Here is a 25,662-nt window from a genome sequence, read left to right as displayed (position 1 = left end):
AAGGGCTTACTACAGCTCACTTTTGCCACCACCTGTTCTGTATTTTTGTCATTTCCATTATTCAAAACAGCTTTAGCACACCTTCCTGTCAATTCAGCTGTTTTCACTATATCAATTACATACTGGAGGGTTTTTTCTCCTTTTGCCCATAACTGTTCTTGAATGTGTATGTTGGATGCTCACATTACTATTTGATCCCTTATTAATTCATCATGTATGGTTCCAAACCGACACATGGCAGCCAGATTCCTCAAGGCAGAAACATAGGCCCTCATTATGACCTTGGCGATGGTGGTAGTACCGTTGCCAGGTTGGCGGTGAAGACTGCCAAATTATGACCATGGCGGTGATCCGTCCCATAGACAGCCAATGTACCACCTCAACCGCCAGTGCAGTCCGTCCACTGACCACGGCGATAGCCCTCTTCAGGCAGGCAGAAGACAACGACCCACTTACCATATTATGACATAGTAGACTGCCAGGATTTCCGGGGTGGGACCACTGCCACCAAAAGCCTGGCAGAAACACATCATATAAAGAGACACTCACCTCCAGGGACACAGAGGAGTCCGCAGCCGCCATGGAACCTGAACTGGAAGTCCTGCTGATGCTGCACCGTGCGATGGCAGTCCACGGCAATGAAGACGACAGCGGTGAGTTCAGGTGCCTAGCACACAAGGGAGGGAGGGGAGAGTGACACACACACACACGCACAACACACACTATACACACACACAACACACCCAGAACAATCTGCAGAGAACTCCTACACCAACAGAAGCCAGAAAGGAAGAAAGCCAGGACACATTCCTTAGGTGCAACCTCTGTATTTTGTTGAACCTGCGCCCACAACAACTGAGGCAACTATATACAAATGGCCATTGGCCAGTCCAATGTTAGCCATAAGCCACAGGGCAACGTCCAAGGCCCAACTTGACTTCTGACAGCCCAGTCACTCCACTGGGCAGGGGCATCATGTTGTAAATAGGCAGGCACCTCAGGGGGCGGGGGAGATGGGGTGGTGGTTTCTTTTTAGGAGGAGGGTCCTTGGGCTTGGGTTTGGGAGGGGTGGCTCTTTACCCTTCCATTTAAGGGTGGAGGAGTGTGCTTGTGGTGGGGGCCGGAGTGCTACTCTTGTGCTCTTTAATGGCAGTCGAAGTCTTAGGTGGAGGAACAGGAGTCGAACAGGAAGTGAAGGTATTGGGCTGGGGGTAGGGATTGTTCTCTTATGGGCAGGATGGGGGGGAGAGGTCAAGGCTGGAAAGGAAAAGCTTCGTAGGACCAAGGGGTACGATTGTTGGAGGAGGATTGGGAGTGGAGGTAGAGGGAGTGCTTCTAGAAGGAGTACGTGTGCTGGGCTTGGGTGCTGGTGCATGGACAGTGAGCATGTGTGAGGTGGATGGCTGTTGGGTGTCTGGGTGGGAGCGTTTATGTGTAACTGGAGGGGGGACAGACAGGGTGGGAGAGGACAAACAGCACGTGTGTACGTATGTTGTTATGTCCACAAGTGAGGTGGGTGTGCTCCATGAGGTTGTGATAGTGGTGACTGCGTATGTGGTGTGCATGTCTGTGTGTCTGCTGTTGTGGTGACTGTGGGCAAGGCAGTACAGGTGGCAGGATCTGGGACTGATGATGCAGTGTAAGCAGGTGTGGGTGATTATGTGACTGTGAGGGAGGAGGAGGAGGGGGTGACAGTGGAGGTAGTGTCTGTTGAAGTATGTGCATGTGTGTATTGGCTGTGTGTATGCTTGTGGACTGAAGTATGGTGCCTGTGTTTGTCTGTGCGAGTCCTGTCCGTTGATGTGGGTGCATGCTTGTCAGATTGTCTGCATGGAATGGGTTGGGGAGAGGGCTTTGGGACCGGGAACAGGTTGTTGGAGGGGGGACGGAAGGACCAGGGACACGGGCTGCCGTCAGAGAGGAGGCCAGAGCCTGAAACGATCTCTTTAGGGCAGACAAGCCACTGTGAATGCCCTCAAGGAAGGCATTGCATTGCTGCACCTGGGATGCCAGCCCCTGGATGGTATTCACTATGGTTGCCTGCCCTACAGGAATGGATCTCAGGAGGTCAATAGCCTTCTCACTGAGGGCAGCAGGGTTGACAGGGGCAGGGCCTGAGGTGCCTGGGGCGAGGAGACCCCACCCTCCTGGGTGAGCGGGCAGGGACAACTGGGTGGGGGGGCTACTGGGAGGGCTGTGCTGGTACGGGGGTGGTGGAAGACGGCGTAGCTGGGGTGGTTCCAGAGGGGTCTGCCACCACCAGGGAACTTTCATTGGAGGAGGAATCTGAGTCTGTAGTCGTGGCTCCTGTCTCCCCCGTGGTTCTCCCCTCACCCTCCAACCCACTGGTCCCTCAGCATCTGTGCTCTCCACCTCCTGGGTCCCATGGGGTGCAGCTCCCCCACTCGCTGGTGCCCCTGCTCCTTTGCCAGATGATGCTAATGCACACAAGGACAAGATGACGAAAGGAGAGTGGGTGGGGTAGAAAGAAAGGGAGCACAGGGTCAATCACAGCAACAACCGCACACATGGCATACACATCACAGTAACTCACTTGGACTAACACAGTGCAGTATGGACCAGAATGACAAACCACTACCTGGGTACAACAGCAGTAAAGAACCCAAGCACTACCATCTGCACACCTACTGGGACTCACTAAGCCCTGTCTGCCATGGTATGCTAGCTACTTACCAACACCAAATATACATACCACCATACATAGCTAAGCAGGACCACATTGGAAAAGCTAAACCGGCATTTTGGGGCACCCACTGACTAGAACCTTACACCCAAACCCCATGCCAGGCCCCAAAAAAATAAATACCATACACTCTCTTCTCCCCCCCCACCTTGTGGCTGCTGTGCTGCCCTCAAACGCCCATCCAACTCAGGATTGGCCACCGCCAGTATGCGGGCCATTAGGGGGGTCAGGCTCCGAGGGGCACCCCTCTCTCATTGGGAGGCCATCACCAGCTGGGCCTCTGCAGTCTTCAGGGCCCAGCTTCTCAGGTACTCCCACCATTTCCTGCAGTGGGTACTCCGCTGGCTTCAGACCCCCAGGGCCCCACGTCCTTGGAGATGGCACGTCACAACCCTTTCTTTTGATGGGCGCTGACCTGCAGAGAAGACACAGACAGATGGACACCATGAACTCTACAATCCATTCTGTCACACAGTTGGCATACATTCTGCATATGACCCACATGAAGCACACACATGACCCCTACCTCTGCATTAACACATTCACATACATCTACATTCAGCCATGCCGCAGCCAACGTACCCATGATGTACTCACCTGTTGATCTGGAAGCCCATACAACTGCTCATAAAGGGGTAGGACCCCCTCCACAAGCTTCTCCAGCACCTCCGATGTGAAGGTTGGGGCCCTTTCCCCTGAGCACGGGCCATCGCAGGTTCCAGACACAGATCACAGCAGCACACACAATGGAGATGTTGATTCGAAGAGAGTCAGGAATCAAGTAAAGTGGTTCATAGAAAATGGCAGTCATGTCCGCGACGGTGAACACCGTCACCGCCAGCGTTGATCTTCATTGGTTACTGTACTCCATAGAGCTCCATGTTAGCCAACGAGGAGTTCCACAGCTCTGCAGACCGCCTTCCGCCATGACATAGAACGCCGGCGGAGTGAGGTCACTTCCACCTGTCTCTGCATACAGGACTGGTGGTTGCCATTTCCTAATGCTAGTACTCATGTGGGACCAATATTTGTGCGTCAATGGTATAGATTGTACACACCTATACAATTCCTGTCTCCTACATACATGCAGTGTGTACTGTGATGTTGTGTGTCCACAGTTCCTGTAGTCACACACATTTAAATGTTGGTCCAATTAGATACCAACCCCTGCAGAGGATGAGGAGGCAAGCACCCGTGTACAGACCCCTTGTGGAATTCGCTACACTGGAGGACTGACACATCATACTCACCTATCGTCTGGAGAGACCCACAATCACAGAGCTGTGTACACATTTGGAGGCTAATCTAATTCCTGCCATCCATAGCACTACAGCAATTCCCCTTGTTGTGCAGGTACTCTCAGTGCTCCATTTCCTGGCAAGTGGTTATTTCCAGGTGACTGTGGGCTTGGCTGCAGGAATTTCACAGCCACTGTTCTCAATTATGCTTGAAAGGGTTTTGGCTGCCTTGCTCAAACACATGAGCAGCTACATCTCATTCCCCCAGGTTGAAGATTTGCCCACTGTGAAGGCTGGATTCTACGCCATGGGATACATACCAAATGTGATTGGGACCATGGATGGGACCCATATTGCCTTGGTCCCTCCAGGGCAAATGAGCAAGTCTACATGAATAGGAAGAGTTACCACTCTCTAAATGTCCAGATGGTGTGCCTTGCTGATCAATACATCTCCCACGTCACTGCCAAGTTTCCTGGATCTGCACATAATGCCTATGTATTGAGGAATAGCAGCGTCCCACAGGTGATGGCATGACTACAGAGGCACAGAGTGTGGTTCATAGGTGAGCTTGAGTCTCCACACAATGTATGTCAGTGTATGCCTTCTGGAGTTGTACTCCTTGCCATTGTACATGACTAATGTGTGTCCCTCACTTCTTCCAGGTGACTCTGGCTACCCAAACCTGTCCTGACTGTTGACCCCTGTTAGGAATCCGAGAACAGGGGCTGCAAATCGGTACAATGAAGCACATGACCGTACCAGGTGGGTTGTAGAACGCACTTTTGGTGTACTGAAAGCCAGGTTCAGTGCCTCCATTTAACAGGTGGATCCCTATGCTACTCCCCTAAGGTCTGCCATATTGTGATGGTGTGCTGTATGCTATACAATTTGGCCCTCAGATGCCATGTGCCCTACCTGCAGGATGAGGGGGTGACACTGCACCTGTGCACTGAGTGAAGTGAGGAGGAAGAAGAGGAGGAGGATGTGGACGACAGGACACATATCATACAGCAGTACTTCCAATGACACTCAGTAAGACTGTTGATCTGTTCATGTCTCTATTTTAGTTGAGTGCTGAGTGCCAGCTGTGTTGTGCCAATCACTACCTTTGCATTACAATTGACTGCCACTTATGCCTTTCCTTTTTGCAGATGTTTGTGTGGTTACAACTGTGTACTGATGTGATGATGACAGACTGCTAAAACACATTTGTTGGATGGATTCATACATTACAGGACATTTGCACAGGGTAATGCAGTTCAATACAATGCACATTTCTGTCTGATAAAGCACTAATACTCCAATTGTGTTCAAGGGTGTGTATTGAGGTGACAATAATAAAGGGATGGTGCAATAGAGTGGGGTGATGGTTGGGGAAAAGTTAAGAGTAGTGGCCCAGTTTGTCTGTAGCACAGGTCCAGTGTCCATGGGGCCATAGCAAAAGGAGCAATGGCAGTCCAAAGTGTACAAGGTGACTCAGTGGGACACAAGAGGGACATTCTGGAGTGGCTCATTTTCTGGCAGTGGTCTTGGTCTTGGCAACTGTCTCTGGTGTCTTTCTGGGTCACAGGGAATGTTTGTGGGTAGTTCACCTTCTGCGGGGGTGGCCTGTGGATCCTGTGGCAGGTCCTCCTGTCCACTAGCTGCAACAGATGTTGATGGCTGTTGAGTCGAGTGGCTAGTGTAAGTGGGCCGCTGGTGTGCTGTGTTCTCCCACATGGTGTTGGCCATGTCACCCAGCACCCCTACAATGGAGGCCATGTTGGCATTTAGGCCCTGCAACTGCTCCATGACCTCCTGGTGGTGTACCCCCTTCAGACCCTGGTTCTCCTGCATGATGGTGATCACCTGGCCCATCCTGTCCTGGGATTTTTGGTATGCCCCCAGGACATGTGTGAGTGCCTCCTGGACAGTCGGTTCCCTGGGCCTGGATTTCCCCTGGTGCACAGCTGACCTCCCACTGCCCCTGGCCCCCTGTGCCTGTGTCCCCTGAAAGGTGTGCCCACTCCCACTTACATCCGGACATTCATCGTCTTGCCTGTGTGGTGTCGACTCGGTCCCTGTACAGGTGGGCACAGTATTGATCAACGTGTCCTGGGGACTGGGGTCTGGGGACGTTGAGTGGCTGCTGTGGTGTTGAAGTCAGAGGGTGATGGGCCTGTGGTAGACTGGGTGTGGGATGTGGAAGCCGACTGACCAGTCATCACAGATGGGCCAAGGAGTTCATCCAGCTCGGACATCCAGATTTGCTATCATCACTGAGGGCATCTTCTGGTGGAGGACTGGGTTGCCGTAGCTCCTGCTCGGCGCTGACATTGGTTGGGGCACCAGTGGAGATCTAAGTGTTTTGTCAGGGTCATTGTGTGTCATGTATTGCGCATTTCTACCTTTCCCTATGGGTTTGGTGTTGTCCTCCCACCTTTGGTAGTGTAAGGTGATGGATTGTGGGATTGGTAGTTCTACATGTTGTCCATGCATTGCTATTGGGTGTGCATGCTGAGCTGGGAGGGACGTTCTTGCAGTGGGTAGGGCATGCAGGGGTACACTTTTAGGTGTGGTAATGGAGTAGGGTGTAGGGAATCGGAGTGAGGGGGTGACATGCCATGCAGGTATCGGTGGAGGTAAGGTAGTAATGGCGACTTACCAGTGTCCAGCCCTCCAGTGACTCCAGTTAGGCCCTCTGGATGCAGGATTTCCAAGACTTGTTCTGCCCATGCTGTCAACTGTGGGGGTGGAGGTGGGGATCCACCTCCAGTCTTCATGATGGCGACCTGGTGCCTTGATGCAATGGAACACCCCTACCCCCATAGGTCGTTCCATCTCTTTTGGATGTCTTCCCTTGTGCGTGGATATTGTCCCACGGAGTTCACCCTGTCCACGATCCTCCGCCATAGTTCCATCTTCCTGGCAATGGAGACATTCTTAGCCTGTGCTCCAAACAGCTGTGGCTCGACACTGACAATCTCCTCCACCATCACCCGCAAAACCTCATCTGCGAAATGGGGGTGCTTTTGTGGGGACATGCCTGTTGTGTGTGTTGTGCAGAGGTGTGTGTTGTGTGATGAGTGACGGATGAATAGGTAGTTGTGGTGTGTGTGTGGAGTTCTCTATGGGATTGGCCTGGCAAGGTGTAGCAGTCTTTTCGTGTTTACAAAGGACTGTGCGTTATGTGGGGGGTGTTTTATAGTGCTGTTGGTGGGTGTGTACAGTGTGTGTATTTGTGTTAGGTGTGGGTTTTTTGTTCTGGCCAATGTTGGCTTGAAGGCTGACCGCCTTTGAATGTCTGTTGTGGTTATTCGTGGGTAATTATTTAGAGGGCGGCGTTTTGTTGGCGTAGCAGTAAGGGTGGTGGGTCCGACAGTTTTTCGCCTTCGTTGCGTCTGGCGAACTTGTTGGTTGTGGCTGGTTTATGTTGGTTTTGTGTTTGTGTTTCATAATCTGGTGGGCAGATTACTGCCTCCGCGACGGTCTGTTTGCATACGTTCTCTCAGCGGTTTTTGGATTAGACCGCCAATGTCATAATGACCACTCTAGTCTTCAATAGGTTCATCCTTAGCTTGTTTCCTATTGAAAAATTTGTAGCGTCCACTGCAACACATACTGTTGGTTTATAGTAATTATCCAAATCATCAAATGCACTGGTGTACACATTTCCTTCTCCTGCTGGTCTGTTTTTTTTATTTATGCTATTGTACACCTTTAGGTCACCAGCTCCAAGACATTGTAGCAACATTTTCTTTTTCTTTTCTGGCATTAATTCTTCGTCATCATCATCAAACGTGGAAATATAATTAATAACATACTCAGGCCATTCTTCCCATTTTAGGGTAGGTTACCCTGATGCTGGAATGAAAGCTTGTAAAGGAGACAAATTGTATATAGTTCCTGAAGCCATGTTACTTTCTTAGCTGGCAATTATAGTTTGCTAAGCTGTTAATAATGTATAATTTTGTATATACTGTAGATACTTCAGTACTGTACGATCATCCATGACTTTTTCCAATATAATTGCCCAAAGCGGTGTGAATTCTCCCATTGCTTTCTGTAATTGCTCAGTATGCTTGCTTTGCCATGCACATTGTTGCACGATCATAATCGCCAAAGAAAATGGCTTCCGCTGTTGCTAGTCCATTGCTAGGACATGAACAATCGCGTATCCTCGCTGGAATGGCGCAGCTGTTTTTTTCTAGTTGCTAGGAGACCATACGCCAGGCGTACTTATTTCTCCGATAGCGTAAACTTCAGAAACTACAGTACAAATACCGGTAAGTTTATCGCAAAGTTTATAGTAAATACATGCAGTTATTTTCTTCCTTCGCTGGTCGAGACAGTAACTAGCATCAGCAACAAATCAATAAACGGTGCACGCTGTGCGGGTTCTAGTGTGTCGCTTCACCAACTCGTCGCCAATTCTGTAAGGATGAGACTCACTCGTTTGAAGTTGTCTTCCAAGTTTATTTCAAGTGGAGTCCATACAGCAAACAACATACTTCAAGAAAGAGGACCTATATAATGTCTGCTCCTGCATCCAAGCTTCTCTCCAACTGACAATCCCCTCACACGCAACATTCTCAAATCACCAACCTCCTGGTGAGGTATGCCGCTGGTGCAGCGCGATAGACCGCTCACGCATGCCGTGCTCCATTTCAAGTTCCCTCACAACAGCCACTCAGGTGTAAGCCCATGTACCAAGTTTAGAAGGGAGAACACATGCGCTTTAGCACTGATCAGCATTGATAAAGTGCCCACAGTCCTAGAGCCAAAAAAGGAGGTCAGAAAAAGTAGGAGGAGGAGGGCAAAAAGTTTTGGGGTGACCCTGCAGAAAGGGGCAGGTCCAGCAGAGCTGAAGGCAGGTTTCTGGGATCTTGAGATTTAAATGAAGCAGGACTTAAGGGGAACCACAGCTGGAGGTTGTTGGCTGGGATCAGTTAATTGTAACCTCCGTAAAGCTATCTCAAACCTCACTGGAAATCCCTGCATTCACCTCTACTACAGTATGGTCTGCTGTTTGAGCTGCAGCTGGACAGGTTACGAGCACAAAGGCTATGAGGAGCCACTCTTCGGACATGGTCGGATAGCCACCGTGTGGGCCTATCCAGTCTGGGAAGAGGGTACAACCGAGAACCAGGGCGTTGGTCAAAGGTATGAGGTTTGTAATGGAAGGTGACATGGGTGGAGGAATGAGTCTGGACGATAGCTGGTATGAGTTGTCGCTTGGGGTGAGGGACTGCACTATTGGGAGTTTTAAGGGTGGGGTGTTTATGGTTGTATTAATGAGGCGGGGTTATTTTGATGTTGTATTGAATTTTCTGTTTTACACTGCAGACCTGTCCTGATAAAGCCACCTTTTTACGCTAAGTTATGGGTCAGTGGTGTTTGCACCGTACGTGGTGTTCCCGATAGGGCGGGCAGCAGTATTTCCACCACAACCCTCTGTACGGCCGTGGACCAGTGCGGAGACCAGATGGGACTTTTACCTTTTTGGTTACAATCTCATTACTGTCCTCCGAATGAACCCTCTGAAGTTCAATACTGGTATTTTTTTACAGTATTGGTACTCTACCTGTTTCTAAGTACTATTTCCACAGATCGGAGGTCACGAGAGATAGATTACGTCATCCAGGATCATTTATTCTGATAAAGTAGCAAAAATGAGGCTAAAACTCCGGTCCGCTTCCTCCCAACGTGAATAAATTTAGCCACCACGAGATCATGCGTTCTAAAATAAAGCGCACCGAAGCATGTAAACTGTACTCCTTTGAAACAAGGCACTACAGTCTATGTGACTGGCCCTTGCTGCTGCCCAAAACGTTTCAAAGGTGTTTGTGTGATGTAATGTGCCTCTGCTGTGGTGTTATTTGTTTTACACTTTTATTTCCTCTGTTAATCTCGTCCTGGCAATTTTTTCCTATTCCTTCCTCACCTCAGCTGGGAGTGTTGTCGGTTAAGAATGCAGCATATTATTCTCAGCGTGCCCCAGGATAAACTGCATATGCAGTTGGGAAATATCCAAAGGCTGTATTTATGGTGCAATAAAATATATGCTATGGTTGGCCTGAGAATACCAGGGGAGGGGCAATCGCAGTCATATGTCTTCTCTGAAAATGCTCTCTAAGCAGAAACCTTGTAGTATTTGCTTTTATATTCGGTGCCACGTGCATTTTTCGATGCCTCTATGTACATTAACAATAATGGAATTTATTGTCGTTTCCTTTACGTTTGTCTCTATCAACGCAATTATTATACTGATATGTGTTATAAATACAATATCTTCTGATAACAAGATTAAATTCAAATGCGGTAATGTTGTTCAAAGCATTATTGAAAATGATATTTCAAATGATACGAATAATAGACACATAAGGAGAGCCCAGTGTGTGCTCTGTGAAGGCAAAGTCTGTCTCTGGCTGCGTTAAACTGTTGCCTTTCTTCATTCAGTTGCCTGCAGACACTTCTGCAGATACCAGGGCGGAGTCATTTAAGGGTTTCTTAATGGACGGACTACGTCGTCTACGTGTAGCCTGAAGGGGCGCCCGGCTGCTTCCCTGGCATCGCAGAAGACGTGCCAGGGAGCAAGGGTTTTGGACCTGTTGATGTCAGACTTCTCTCTGGGAGAATAAATCAGCATGCTTTGTTTTCTAAGCGAAAATCTACTAAAGCCGGATTATCGGAGGTTTTGGCTCCTGGATCGCCCCCTCCCCCCCTGGTGGGTGGCAAGAGTTTTCCACATTTTGGCGGCGAGGCGCGAGAATGATCTACCGCCGGTTGTAGTTCTGCAGATGCATGGGACGGTTGCGGGGGCGAGGTCGGGCGGAGCAGAGATGCCGGGTGGGGGTGTAGAAGGAGAGCCGTCTGTTGAGGTATTCTGGTCCCACCCTCTACTGACGCAGAAGAGGCCGCTTTCTTTCAAGAGTTTGATTTACTCTGTGTTTGGTGGTGTCAAGGCTGAGACCTCCAAAACCTGCAAAATCACGCTACAAACCAGGTGCTATGCACTTTGACACCCAAGCAACCCCCTCCCCGTCTCCCACAAATACCTAGCCAGATGGTCTCTGTTTTCTCGGGTGCTGGGGTTCAGATTCTCCTAGAGCTTGCCGTGCAGTAAACAAGAACAAAAATAAGTCTCCTAAATTCTAAGCAACACAAATCATTCAGAAGCCCACAATAATAGAATGCTCGGAATCTGACATTAACTAGACTTGAGCCTTATATGACTCTGTGGTACAGGAAATACTTCCATGAAAAGTCCTTGAGTACTCACTCCCTGACACAGTACCTTTAAATAGTCTTCAAACAGGAGACATCATCTTTTAGCAGAAAGGCCTCTGAAAGGCACTACTGCTGTCGGTCAGATCAGCACCGCAGGGCGTCAAACAGGAAGGCTCTGTCTTTTTATAAGGCACATGAACAACATTAGCCCGAATACTTTTCAGTGTTCTGAGCATGTCCTTCACTGTCACACCAGACTAGTAAGTAGGATCTTTAAGGTCTGTAGAAACAGCCATCTTGCACTGCTTCAATTGGACTTACAGCGGTGAAGATAAATCTGCCAAAAACAGCAGGTTTGCCAGTGCACCCTGGTGGTGGGATAGCTTCAGACTCTGACAAACAGACGAGCCTATCAGTGGTGGATCAGCTTCCTAGTGCATAGAGACTCATGAACCACAATGTGTAATTCAGTTGCCACCGTCAATGATCATCAAGGAAAAGGTGTTAAAGCTCCCACTGTAATTTAAGCACTGATGGTGGACAACGATAAAAGGCACAGTAGAGGCATGGGGCCAGATGTAGCAAGCGTTTTGCGTGGTGCAAACAGCAAATTTAGCTGTTTGCGCCTTGCAAAACGCACATCGCGATGCTCATTCCCATTTTGCGAGTCGGTAACCTGGTTACCGACTCGCAAAATGGGAATGCGACTCCTAAATAGGAAGGGGTGTTCCCCTTTCTATTTGCGATTCGCATCGCGATGTAGAATTCCTTTGTGATCGCGAACGCGGTCGCAAAGCAATTCGCAGTTAGCACCCATTTCAAATGGGTGCTAACCCATTTGCAAAAGGGAAGGGGTCCCCATGGGACCCCTTCCCCTTTGTGAATGGCCCTGAAAACATTTTTTCAGAGCAGGCAGTGGTCCTATGGACCACTGCCTGCTCTGAAAAAATGAAACACAAACGTTTCATTTTTTCGTTTGTGTTGCAACTTGTTTTCCTTTAAGTCAAACGGTCTGCAATACAAAAAAAAGAACTGCTTTATTAAAAAGCAGTCACAGACATGGTGGTCTGCTGTCTTCAGCAGGCCACCATCCCTGTGAGGGCGGCCATTCCTAATTGGGTCGCAAATTGCGACCTACCTAATGAATATTCACGAGGTAGGTCATTTGCGACCCCCTTGCTAATTGCAAACAGTGTCATTGACACTGTTGAACATAAGGTTTTGCGAGTCGCAAATTGCGAGTCGCAAAACCTATATTTCGTACATGTGGCCCTAAACCCATCGTGAACAACATTTTTTCTGTCTTTGTGGTTTGCCTTTAGTTATCAAGTAAAATTTTGATGCTCAGTCTCACTTTTGGAAAGCGCGCCTTTTCCAGGTCTTTGTACCTTTGTGTTTATGTATTTAGCATCCAAATTCCACATCCAATGATGTTTAGAGTTTGGAGGAGGCTGGCCCAAGGTGGATCACTTTCTTTCTGCTAGCAGTCCGACGTGCTTTCTATCCCCTTACTGTAATGGGAAGCATTGCTGCTCCGTTCGAGACTCCAGCCCCCGTGTGTGTTTTTATGTAGGAGTAAAAGATATGCACCTTTAATTCTTCCTGCAGAGAAGGCCTTTCAGCAGGTGCACAACACTTTTATTAGCACTTTCAGACGTATGTTGCTCCCATTTGTTTCCCACAGATCACCGGAAGTGGCTCTCGTGCTCTCCAACTCCTGAGTGCAACACAGCAGTTGCTTTCACCAAACAGTAGGCCAAACTTTTGACATTGTTAATGCTTGCTTGTAAAACTTTTCACTGATAGAGACACTTTCCTTTATTTTTTCCTTACAACTCATTTTATTGTGGCATTAGTGCAATAAACGATACAACCACTTATACAGGAGATGTATTCACATTATTATATATATGAGTAGTATTCCAAATACATTGTTAAAGACATTGGGGGTCATTACAACATTGGCGGTAAAAGCTGCTTACCGCCGTGCAGAAGACCGCCAACAGACTGCCGCGGCAGCGGAATACTGCCACAACTATTATGACCCACAGCACGGAATCCGCCGAAATTCAGACACCCACACATGTCCGCCACACCAAAGGTCAGTGATAAACTGGCGAAAACAAAACCTCCACTGTCACGCCAACAGAAACACGCCCATGCTATTACGACCCACTAATCCACGCGGCGGTCTTTCAACCGTGGTATTCCATTGGCGGTACACATCGCCGCGCTCAAAATACACACACATCTCCAAAACACCGCCTCATTGGACAATTCCAAATACACACACCTGATACACATACAAACACCACTCCCACACACCCAACACAATATAAAACACACACCCACATCACCCACAAACCCCTACGACCAAAAAATAGAGATAAAGGCGAAAGAGAAAGCACAGCAATAGACAACCCCACCACACAGAGGCACACAACACCATCACCCACACAACATCCACGCACAAAACCCCACACACCACTACACATCACCACACTCATCACCACATACACCACTCCACACATCACCTACACCACCCCATGGCACGCCAAAGACACCCCGGGTTTTCGGAGTAGGAGCTCAGGGTTATGGTGGAGGAAATCGTACGGGTAGAGCCACAGCTATTTGGATCACAGGTGCAGCACACCTCTATAGCTAGGAAGATGGAGCTATGGCGAAGAATCGTCGACAGGGTCAACGCAGTGGGACAGCACCCAAGAAATCATGACGACATCAGGAAGAGGTGGAACGACCCACGGGGGAAGGTGCGTTCCGTGGTCTCCAGGCACAACATCGCGGTTCAGCGGACTGGCGGCGGACCCCCACCTCCTCCTCCACAACTAACAACATGGGAGGAGCAAGTCTTGACGATTGTGCATCCAGAGGGCCTCGGAGGAGTCGGTGGAGGAATGGACACTGTTAAGTCAAATCTTAACTATCATATCCCCCATCCTACCTGCATGCTATCACACACCCCCAACCTCACCCCCTCCCCTATCACTCAAACTCCTCACTAATGTACTAATAACACAAACCACCCATCCCAACACCAAGCCCTGCATGACACAACAAAGCATGGACACCCATCACTAAAGCATGCCCACTGCACATACCCATTACACCCCCTAACCATCATCACATAAGCCCCCACACAGGAATGCTAGCACTGGGGTACACGCTCACCCACCCATTGCACACCATGAGACACACACATGCAATAATCATGCTTTTATACCCCTGCAGGACCACTAAGAACGTCACCAGACAGGAGGGTCCAGACATCTCTACCCCACCCACAGAAGAGGCCCACAATGATGACAGCAGCCCTGGCCAACTGGATCCAGATGACCAGCCCGGACCATCGTGGGCCTCGGGACAGTCGGTTCCCCTCACACAGCCACAGCCCAACACTGACCTTCCACCCTCTGGTAACACCAGCACAGCACCCACCCAGCGGGCCCATACCTCCGTCCCCAGGACACGTCAATCAGCTGTGTGTCCACCACTACAGGGAACCCAGGATAACCCACCACCCCAACAACAACAGGGACCTGGGGACAGTGGTAGTGGGCACACGGTCCATGGGACGGAGGCCCAGGAACACAGGGGAACTGGGAGGGTTGCTGTGCGACAGGGGGCAGACAGGCCTAGGGAACCCACTCTCCACGAGGCCCTCTCGTCCATCATGGGAGCATACCACCACTCCCAGGAGACGATGGCGACGGACCTGGCCAAGTTTCACGAGACCCAGCGCATGCAGGACGAACTGTATTTGGGGTTCAGGGAGGAGCTCAGAACCATCAGCTCTGCCCTAGGCACCATCGTAGGGGTGCTGAAGGACATACAGAAGACCATGAGGGACACCGTGGCACTCCAAGGGGCCCCTGACACTAGCCTGGACGATGAACTGCCCACCACCTCCACCGGTGCTAGTGGACAGGACGCCCCGCCACAGGACCACCACAGAAGCACTCCACCCCCTGCAGACGGAGAACCACCCTGCAAGCAGTCCCTGAGATCCAGGAACAGGACAGAGCAAGATGGCAAGACCCCCGCCAGGAAATGAGACCACCCTGATTGTCATCCCACTGTCCCACTTTGTAACCCTGTCCAGATTGGAACTGTTCCAGCTCCACTTCCTATGCCCATATGGGCAGTGCACCTGTGAGACTAATAGACTGGACTCTGCCATGGACATTCCTCCACCATCACCCATCACCATTTTGCCACCCCCTCCAGTAATTAGCACTTCAATAAACACCCTTGAACCACAAAACAATCTGGAGTCAGTCTGTGATTATGAAAATGTGAATTATCTATGACAATGACAAAATCCGTTCGAAAATGTAATGTCAACATACCTATGTCACACATCACAAGCCCATGAAGGATGCAAGCAGATGACACACGTTGGTAACCATACCTGTGAAACCGTAATGGAAATGTACCACTCAGCAAATACTGCTTAAAATAGACAGACAGGATAGAGGTAGAAGTGTGAAAGTAAATGTAATAGTAAAACCTGTGTGTCACTGGAAATATTGCTGTATGACAGAGTCCCTGTTATCAATGTCTTCTTCCTCTGCTTCCTCCTCATCACTGTCTACAGGCTCCACAGCTGGCACAACACAGTCATCTGGACCATCCTCCTGCAGAAAAGGCACCTGGCGTCGCAAAGCAAGATTGTGAAGCATAGAGCAGGCGATGATGATCTGGCACACCTTCCTTGGTGAGTAGAATAGGGAACCACCTGTCATATAGAGGCACCTGAACCTGGCCTTCAGGAGGCCGAAGGTACGTTCGATCACCCTCCTAGTCCGCCCACGGGCCTCATTGTAGCGTTCCTCTGCCCTGGTCCTGGGATTCCACACTGGGGTCAGTAGCCATGACATGTTGGGGTAACCAGAGTCCCCTAATAGCCACACCCGATGCCTCTGGAGTTGACCCATCACATAAGGGATGCTGCTATTCCGCAGGATGTAGACGTCATGCACTGAGCCAGGGAACATAGCATTTACCTGCGAGATGTACTGGTCTGCCAAACATACCATCTGTACATTCATCGAATGATAACTCTTCCGGTTGCTGTACACCTGTTCACTCCTGTGGGGGGGGCCAAAGCCACATGGGTCCCATCAATAGCACCTATGATGTTAGGGATATGTCCCAGGGCATAGAAGTCACCTTTAACTGTAGCCAAATCCTCCACCTGAGGGAAAACGATGTAGCTCCTCACGTGTTTCAGCAGGGCAGACAACACTCTGGACAACACGTTGGAAAACATAGGCTGGGACATCCCAGATGCCATGGCCACTGTTGTTTGAAATGACCCACTTGCAAGGAAATGGAGTACTGACAGCACCTGCACTTGAGGGGGGATTCCTGAGGGATGGCGGATTGGTGATATCAGATCTGGCTCCAACTGGGTACACAGTTCCTGGATTGTGGCACGGTCAAACCTGTAGGTGATGGATGATTAATTGTCGCTACTCCATTGTCAGCAGGTCCACCAGCGGTCGGTACACCGGAGGATTCCGCCATCTCCTCACATGTCCCAGCTGATGGTGCCTAGGAAGGACAACAGCGACCACAGAGTCAAGCAACTCAGAGGTATGTACCCACAGCTACACAGTATACGAAACATAATCCAAAAAGTTGTCTGTAAGTGTGTTGAGTCCAGGCCTAAGTATGTGTGACGCAGTTGAAAATGAAGCCATGTGGGCCCCTGAAATGGCGGCTGCCTGACCTCTAAAGTGGGACAATGGGATGTGAGGTAACTGCGCTGGCGTTGTACACCGTCGCGGTAGGTGGTCGAAGACCGCGGCGCAATTCTGCATTGGTTAACATTGGACCCTATGGGTCCCAGGAGCCAATAACGAAGTGCGCCGGCAGTGATGATACGCACTGCCACGGACGTCACCGCCGCGGACGTGACTGCCATTTTCTATCTGTTCAATCACTCTATACCTGATCTTCGACAGCAGAGGACCTACACTGCAAGTGCTGCTGTGACCTCGGTCTGGAAGAGACAATGGCACGTGCGTCTGGGGAAAGGGCCCCTGCCTTCACTGCACAGGAGTTGGAGAAGCTCGTGGACGGGGTCCTCCCCGAGTACACGCTACTCTACGGTCCTCCAGACCAACAGGTGAGTACATAGGGTGCAAGTTGTATGGGCTATGCCTGGGTGGAGAGGGCTGGATGTAAGTAGGAAGGGGGCAGAGTTATGCGAGCATGAAGGAGTGTGAATGCATGCGCCACATGGCAAGGGCAGGGATGTGGACCACTCACTACGACGGTGCACTTGGTAATTACTTCTCTTCTTCCACTGTACATGTCATGTATGTCAGCGCCCACCAGAAGAAGGATATTTGGCGTGCCATCGCCAAGGACGTCCGGACCCTGGGGGTCCACCAGAGACGGAGCACCCACTGCCGTAAAAGATGGGAGGACATTCACCGCTGGAGCAAGAAGACGGCGGAGGCTCAGCTGGGGATGGCCTCCCAACGTGGGAGGGGTGCCCATTGCATCATGACCCCCCTGATGTTCCGGATCCTGGCGGTGGCCTACCCTGAGTTGGATGTGTGCATGAGGGCTTCACAGCAGACACAAGGGGGTGAGTACACTCACATTCTCATGACTTTGCGGGCAGTGGAGGGGTCTGGGTGGGGGAGGAGAGCTGTGGGTTTCCCTAGGCCAGGGCGAGTTCCGTAGGCTGGGCCCCTCCGTAATGCAGGCCATGTGCCACTCCACCCCACCTCTGTAGAGTGCCAAGTACAGGTATACATGCCCCTGTGTCATCTATGTGTGCAGATGTCCACCATAGCCATATAGGCCTTATCCCAGTAACTGCATCTGTAGAGGCCAAGAGCATGGCGTAGTGCAGGGGGCTGCTGTGTCTGTATTGTCCACCAACGGTAGCGGTAAGCCATGCACTCAACCTGTCTTTCTTCTGTTTCCCCACCCCTTTTTGTGCTCTCCCTGTTCTTTTGTGCATCAACATCATCAGGCGGAGGTACAGGGGCACCGGAGCACGAGGGGGCTGCGTCCCACATGGCCATGGAGGGCCACACCACGGACTCGGAATACACCAGTGGGACGGAGGGCGAGGGGAGCTTCACGGCGGTCAGCAGATCAGCAAACAGCGACACGGACTCGTCCTCCGATGGGAGCTCCCTTGTGGTGGCGGCACCATCTGTGCCCCCCACTTTTACAGGTACAGCCGCCAACCCCCCTACCAGCACCCCCAGGAGGGTGGGCATCACCTTCACCCCAGGCACCTCAGCCCCTGCCCCTGTCACCCCTGCTGCCCACAGTGAGGAGGCCATTGACCTCCTCAGGTCACTCACTGTTGGGCAGTCTACCATTGTGAATGCCATCCAGGGTGTAGAGAGGGAGTTGCAACACACTAATGCATTCCTGGAGGGCATTCATTCTGGTCAGGCTGCCCATCATCGAACCCTGCAATCTCTGGCCTCAGTACTGATGGCAGCCATTGTCCCTGTGTCTAGCCTCCCCCCTCCAACATCCTCCACCCAGGCCCAATCCCCTGTACCTCTGCCTATCCCAAGCACACCATCAGACCAGCCTGCACACATGTCAACACACAAGGGCAGCTTAGGCAAACATAGGCACCACACATCCCACAGGCACTCACACAAGCATCACCCACATACAGACACAGCAACATCCACTGCCTCCACTGTGTCCCCTTCCTCGTTGTCTCCCTCCTCCCTCCCAGTGTCATCTACACTCCCACCTGCATGCACTACCCCTACAGCTACTAGGACTCGCACCAGAACACCCAGCACCACACCCCGCTCACCTGCACTCACCACCCCCACTACCATTTACACGTCCCCTGTGTCCTCTCCCAGTGTGTCTGTGACGCCCCCTCCCAAAGTACACAAACGAGCCACACACACACCCAACATCCATCCACCTCACGACAGCCTCCAGAACATGCACCTGCACCCAAAGCATCAAAAGTTACACCTCCTACAACCACCTCCTCTTCCTCCACTCCCAGACCCCCTCCAGCTACCCGTCCCAGTGATCGTCAGAAAGTTTTCCTGAGCAACCTTGACCTCTGTCCCATCACCCCCCCCCTCCAATTCATAGGTCCCGTAGTAGCATCTCAGCCAAAAAGATTCCGATACCAGTGGTGCCTGTTAGAGGTATGTGGAGTGCACCGGGCACCAGGGCAGCCGGTGTGACATGGAGCCAAAGCACTGCCAGTCCCCCCCTGTGAAGCACCAGAAGTTGGACAGTGCCTGACGGGAGAGGGGTAAGACACCTGCCGGCAAAGCCGCCCACAAGGGTCCCGGGGGGAGTGTCGAGTCAGCTGTGACTCCTCCCAAGGTGGTGAAGGGGCAGAAGAAGTCTCCGAAGTCTGGGAAGAGCAGCACGGTGGAGAAGGCCGCCATCCTCCCCGCTGCCCAAGACGCCACCGCCAGCCCCATCGTCACTGGTCAGGAGACCACCGCCAGAGTCAGTGCCCAGGAGGGCAGCACTATCGTCACTGGTCAGGAGACCACCGCCGGAGTTAGTGCCCAGGAGGGTACCACTATCGTCACTGGTCAGAAGACCATCGCCAGAGTCACTGCCCAGGAGGGCAGCACTATCGTCACTGGTCAGGAGACCACCGCCGGAGTCAGTGCCCAGGAGGGCAGCACTATCGTCACTGGTCAGGAGACCACCGCCGGAGTCAGTGCCCAGGAGGGCAGCACAATCTTCACTGGTCAGGAGACCACCGCCGGAGTCAGTGCCCAGGAGGGCAGCACAATCTTCACTGGTCAGGAGACCACCGCCAGAGTCAGTGCCCAGGAGAGCCCCAGCAGCCACAGCCCCGCTGGGCAATGAGGGACCACCATGGCACACACCGCTGCTCAGGTCAGAGACAGCAAAGTCAAGCACCGCTGAACAGGGCAAGCACCGCTGAACAGGGCATAGACCGCCATGGAAAGCACCGCTGAACAGGGCAAGCACCGCTGAACAGGGCATAGACCGCCATGGAAAGCACCCCTGAACAGGGCAAGCACCGCTGAACAGGGCAAAGACAGCCATGGACAGCACCGCTGAACAGGGCAAGCACCGCTGAACAGGGCATAGACCGCCATGGAAAGCACCGCTGAACAGGGCAAGCACCGCTGAACGGGGCATAGACCGCCATGGAAAGCACCGCTGAACAGGGAAAGCACCGCTGAACAGGGCAAAGACCGCCATGGACAGCACCCCTGAACAGGGCAAGCACCGCCAACTCAAGCATCGTTTGCCCATGAGCGGCAGGGGCAGTGACGGAACTGGGACCGTCACGGGGAGCGTGATGCACTCTGGGCACCAGTCCCCCTCCAGAACCAGTGGAGACTGTTATCCACTTGAGAGACTGTGGCTTTGTACTCCCCAGGATGGTACAGTGGGCAAACCACCCACTGCAGAGACTTGAGAGACTGTGGCTTTGCACTCCCCAGGATGGTACAGTGGGCAAACCACCCACTGCAGAGACTTGAGAGACTGTGGCTTTGCACTCCCCACGATGGTACAGTGGGCAAACCACCCACTGCAGAGACTTGTGAGACTGTGGCTTTGCACTCCCCAGGATGGTACAGTGGGCAAACCACCCACTGCAGAGACTTGTGAGACTGTGGCTTTGCACTCCCCAGGATGGTACAGTGGGCAAACCACCCACTGCAGAGACTTGTGAGACTGTGGCTTTGCACTCCCCAGGATGGTACAGTGGGCAAACCACCCACTGTAGAGAGTTGAGAGACAGTGGCTTTGCACTCCCCAGGATGGTACAGTGGGCAAACCACCCACTGCACAGACTTGTGAGACAGTGGCTTTGCACTCCCCAGGATGGTACAGTGGGCAAACCACCCACTGCAGAGACTTGAGAGACTGTGGCTTTGCACTCCCCAGGATGGTACAGTGGGCAAACCACCCACTGCAAAGACTTGTGAGGCTGTGGCTTTGCACTCCCCAGGATGGTACAGTGGGCAAAACACCCACTGCAAAGACTTGTGAGACTGTGGCTTTGCACTCCCCAGGATACATCAATGGGCATGGAGCCCCGTCGGGATCTGGCGTGGTGCTGTCATCCGGCTGAGGTGCCCCCCTTCGCTTCCCCCTGAGGTGCCTGTTCTATTTCGATCTGATGCCCCTGCAGTGTTCTCTCCGTTTCAGGACAGGTATCGTGTGTGGGCCTCGCCCATGCATTTTGGGCCCAGTGGTCCACGGACATTGACATGTGCATACCTGCACTACTAATCGTGATGTATATATTTGGAATGTGTATATATTTATGTATATATGAGCTTACTGTATTTTGATACATTACAATGGTTGTACTCATTTCGTTTTGTCTTTGCATTCTTCCGGGGGGGTTGTTCTTGTGATGTTTGGAAATGCATTGGTGTGTGTGTTGTAGTGGGTGAGGGTCGGGTTGGGGGTGGGGGTGTTGCGTGTGTGTGTCCGTGACTTTTGCCTCCCCTATGTCGTAGGCGCAGTACTCACCGTTGTCTTTGGCGCCGCTGTTGCTGATGTTCGTAGAAGAGCAGGAAGACAAGCGCAGGGAGTATTTGGAGTTCTGGCTCCATGGTGGCCTCCTTCCTCGTGGAGTGTGTTAAGGTGAGCGTTTTCCCATTGCAAAAGCTGTTTCCGCCGTGTTTTTAGCCACGGAGTATCCGCCCCGGAAAAGGTGGCGGATTGGCCTGTTGTAATACTGTGGGCGGTACTTTGTCTCCCGTCTGTCTGTTGGCGGTGACCGCCGCACTGCTTGTCTATACAGCCGTCGCGGTCGGAGTGTTAAAGTGGCTGTCTATGTTGGCGGTTTCCGCCACGGTCATAATTCCCTTTTTTTTACCGCCGGCCTGTTTGCGGTATTACCGCCGCTTTAACACCGTCCGCCAGGGTTGTAATGACCACCATTATTTTTTATTGCCGCTCTGTGTAATCAGATAATGCCAGTAATGTCCGAATTCAGATATCAAGGCCAAAGTATTCAATCCATAGGTCCAATATGTTTGCATGTGTGTGTGGGGAGCATCCCATCACATATAGTGGTTTCTCTAATATTGCACTTCTGTCCATCCCCCTTTGCCACTCTTGCACTGTGAGTGCAGTTGGTGACAACCAGGGCCACTGGAATTATGCAGCAGGGGAAGACCAAATTATGTAGGAGGGTTGACGAAATTATGTGGCCACAAAAGGGAAATTATGTGTTGTAGTAAGGCACTTTTTTGTGATAGTATTACTTCATTGTTTTGTCATTTTTACTCAAGTTACTATTGTCTGGGTAAAGGTTTCACCTCACTAGTACCAAGTTAACACCTAACTACAGCAAGGACAGCAGTAAGCAACAGAAAGATGACCAAATCAACATTTGCATAGGGCCTTCCACTGAGTAGCAACACATTACTGTGGTTTAGTAACTTTTGAACTGTTTGAGCTAAAAACAATATTTTTGTAAAAAACTACAGAAATGCAGCATATGATTGATTACGTGGCAAATGTGGCAAATTCATAATTATGTGAAAAATGCACATGCTGCAAAATTGCATGTTACTTGTGGGCCTGATGACAACCAATGTCTGTCTGTATCCCTTTTGGTGATTACAAACCCCAGGCCTATTAGTATTTTTATATATCTGGGGTACGTCTCCACTATTCCAAAGAATATACATTTCTTGGATGTGACTACTGGCATTGGCGTCATGAGAGCCAAAAAAGGTGCAATAGAATTCCAATATCTATCTCTGTATCACTGTGCAGAGCCGAATCAAATAATAAAAGTCTCCTTTGTTTGCCAGGGATCAGTGGTGCAACGGAGAGGGGCAGCTGCCCAACACCCATGGTCTTTCAGGTGTGTTGTATATCCTACGCATATATTTGAGGTGAATGTGTCTGAGTTTAACCGAAATTGCTAATGTTCAGGCAGCCATTTTAGCTTCCCACCAGTCATCCTCATCTAGGGTTCCCATATCGTTCTTCTGCACTAATTTAAGGGCTACCAACCTATATAGGCCACTGTTAATTGAGGAGCGCTATGTCATCAAAATGTGGTCCCCACCATCAGTGGGATTCATCGTTACCTTGACACTTTGCTCTCTTAAGCTCTCATTCCCGAGGCATCTTTCAGCGTGTTTGGGTTCTGTATATTCAATACAAGATCCTTGTGGGAGCAGGTGTGAACGAGATGTCAGATCTCTATGTATCTGGGAGCAGCTCCTGAAATGGAGAGGCAAGAGTGTGTGTTTCAAGCCTCAGTTTTTGTGTTGCTCCCAGGCAGAGGTCTTCACAATGTGGGGTGTGCCTCCATGGGGGTCCTGTCTGTATTCCTAGGGGAGCACAGGTATCTGCAAGTACTTGTAAATGAAGATGGCCTGGATGAAAACAGTCATCATTTATCAGCCTAATTTATCTGGTGCATTTCCTGGCTTTATTCATTTACATGCAGCGGTTGAAGGGCAAAGAAACATGTGGGAACTGTAATCCCGAGTGCCTGGGGGCATGGTCAATGATTGTGGTGGCGGTAAGGGGTCCAACACATGGATGAAAAGAACAAGATATTATGTAAGTATTTTACAGTTTTTTCACCAAAAGGTAACTCCATATAAAGCAACATGCCCACCTTTAATGAAAAATAAATGCAAGTTAAACTAATCAGTGGGAAATGTACTCTTTTGCGTAATGAAACCTCAATTTGCAAATGTGAACACTGCAGAGGTCTGTGTGTCTGACCACAGAGTCACAGAATTGAGTCCTGGTTGGCACAATGGGTGTGGAAAATGGCCCTCTTTACAGGGTCACCCTTGAACTTTTTGGCTTCCTTCTCCTACTTTTTGCTGGATTTCTTCTTGTTGGCCTTCGTACTCTGTGCACTTTACCACTGCTTACCAGTGCTAAAGTGCATGTGCTCACTCCCCTAAACAAGGTTTGATTGGCTTACACCTGATTGGCATATTTAATTTGCATGTAAGGTCCTTGTAGAGTGGTATATCATATACCCAGGGCCTGTAAATTAAATGCTACCAGTGGGCCTGCAGCACTTATTGTGCCACTCACTTAAGTAGCACTTTAAAACATGTCCCAAGCCTGCCATTGCAGCATGAAGGCAGTGTCCTACTGCCATGTTTACTTGGCATTTAAAACCCCTTGCCAAGCCTTAAACTCCCCTTTTATAGCACATAAGTCACCCCTAAGGTAGGCCCTAGGTAGCCCATAGGGCAGGGTGCTGTGTAATTAAAGGTAGGACATGCACTATTAAGTTTTACATGTCCTAGTAATGAAAAACTCCCAAATTTGTTTTGTTGCTACTGTAAAGCATACCCCTCCCATAGGATAACATTGGGGATTCCTTATTACATTTAATACGCTGTAATTCCTAAACCAGAATTGATGGATATCTCATGTTTGGCATCTGTGAACATTCAATGATAAACCCCCTTAAATTGTAAAGTTGAATTTATCATTACAAACTTGAAAATGCTACTTTTATAAAGTTGTCATTTTCCTTCCCTTAGCCGTCTGTTCCTGCACCCTGCCTTAGGACATATGACTGCGTGTAACTGACAATTGAGACATTTTTTTAATTCACCCCAGATAGTCACATATTATCATAGGATTAGCAGAGCCTGAATGGGCCATTAACTGACTTTATGGGGGTAGAGCTAAGTACAGCCCACTTGCACTGGAATAAGCTGTGCTCTGTCACCACACAATGAGCTTAACGACTGAGTATTGTCAGTGCAGCCAACTAGGAGCCAGAGCAGGGGAGGCAGGAAACTCCTGGAACTTCAAAGAATCCTTCTGGAAATGTCTCCCACCTTCTATGAGCACTGCACCAAGGTATTAAAATAGGGCTCTCAGACCCACTCTTCAGTCTACTATTGGACCTGTAGAAGGACTCTCAGAGGACTGCCCACCGCTGTGACCTGCTGTGCACCCTACCAGAGTGCTGGAAGGAATGCTTTGCTGCCTTGAGCCTGCCTTGAACCTTCAGAGGCCAGCCCTACTGTGGAGCCCTGCATCTTTACCTAAACCCAGGACTTCAGAAGTGACTCCAAGGGCTAGTTGCGCTGGCCTCCTGTTCAGAGCCACAGGGACATAGCAGTTTCCCACCATCTTGGACCTTCACCTGGTCCCAGCTTGAGTGAGCCCTGAACACCCAAGTCATCTCCCTGCCCTCTTGGACCCTTGGTTGCAGTGCTAAAGGTGCCTAGATTGCCATTTTCTAAAACTGAGGACTTGCTATTTTGTACCTTAAACCTTAAACATTCATAACTCCAGTTCTATTAATTGGATTGTGATGGTTTTGGTGTCAAATAATTTTCTAAAATGTACTCTATTTTGCTAAATTGGTTTGGGATTTTTATTGTGTTGTGTTTTCACTGTACTGCTCTTTGTGTACTGCATAAATACTTAACACATCATCTCTAAGTTTATACTGACTGCTTTGTATGCCAAGCTACCCAGGACAGGTTAAATGAGTGTTTTTTTGTGGTTCAA

The sequence above is a fragment of the Pleurodeles waltl genome, chromosome 6 (genome assembly GCF_031143425.1).
Source record: "Pleurodeles waltl isolate 20211129_DDA chromosome 6, aPleWal1.hap1.20221129, whole genome shotgun sequence".
Lineage (NCBI taxonomy): Eukaryota > Metazoa > Chordata > Amphibia > Caudata > Salamandridae > Pleurodeles > Pleurodeles waltl.
This window is presented reverse-complemented; position numbering follows the sequence as displayed.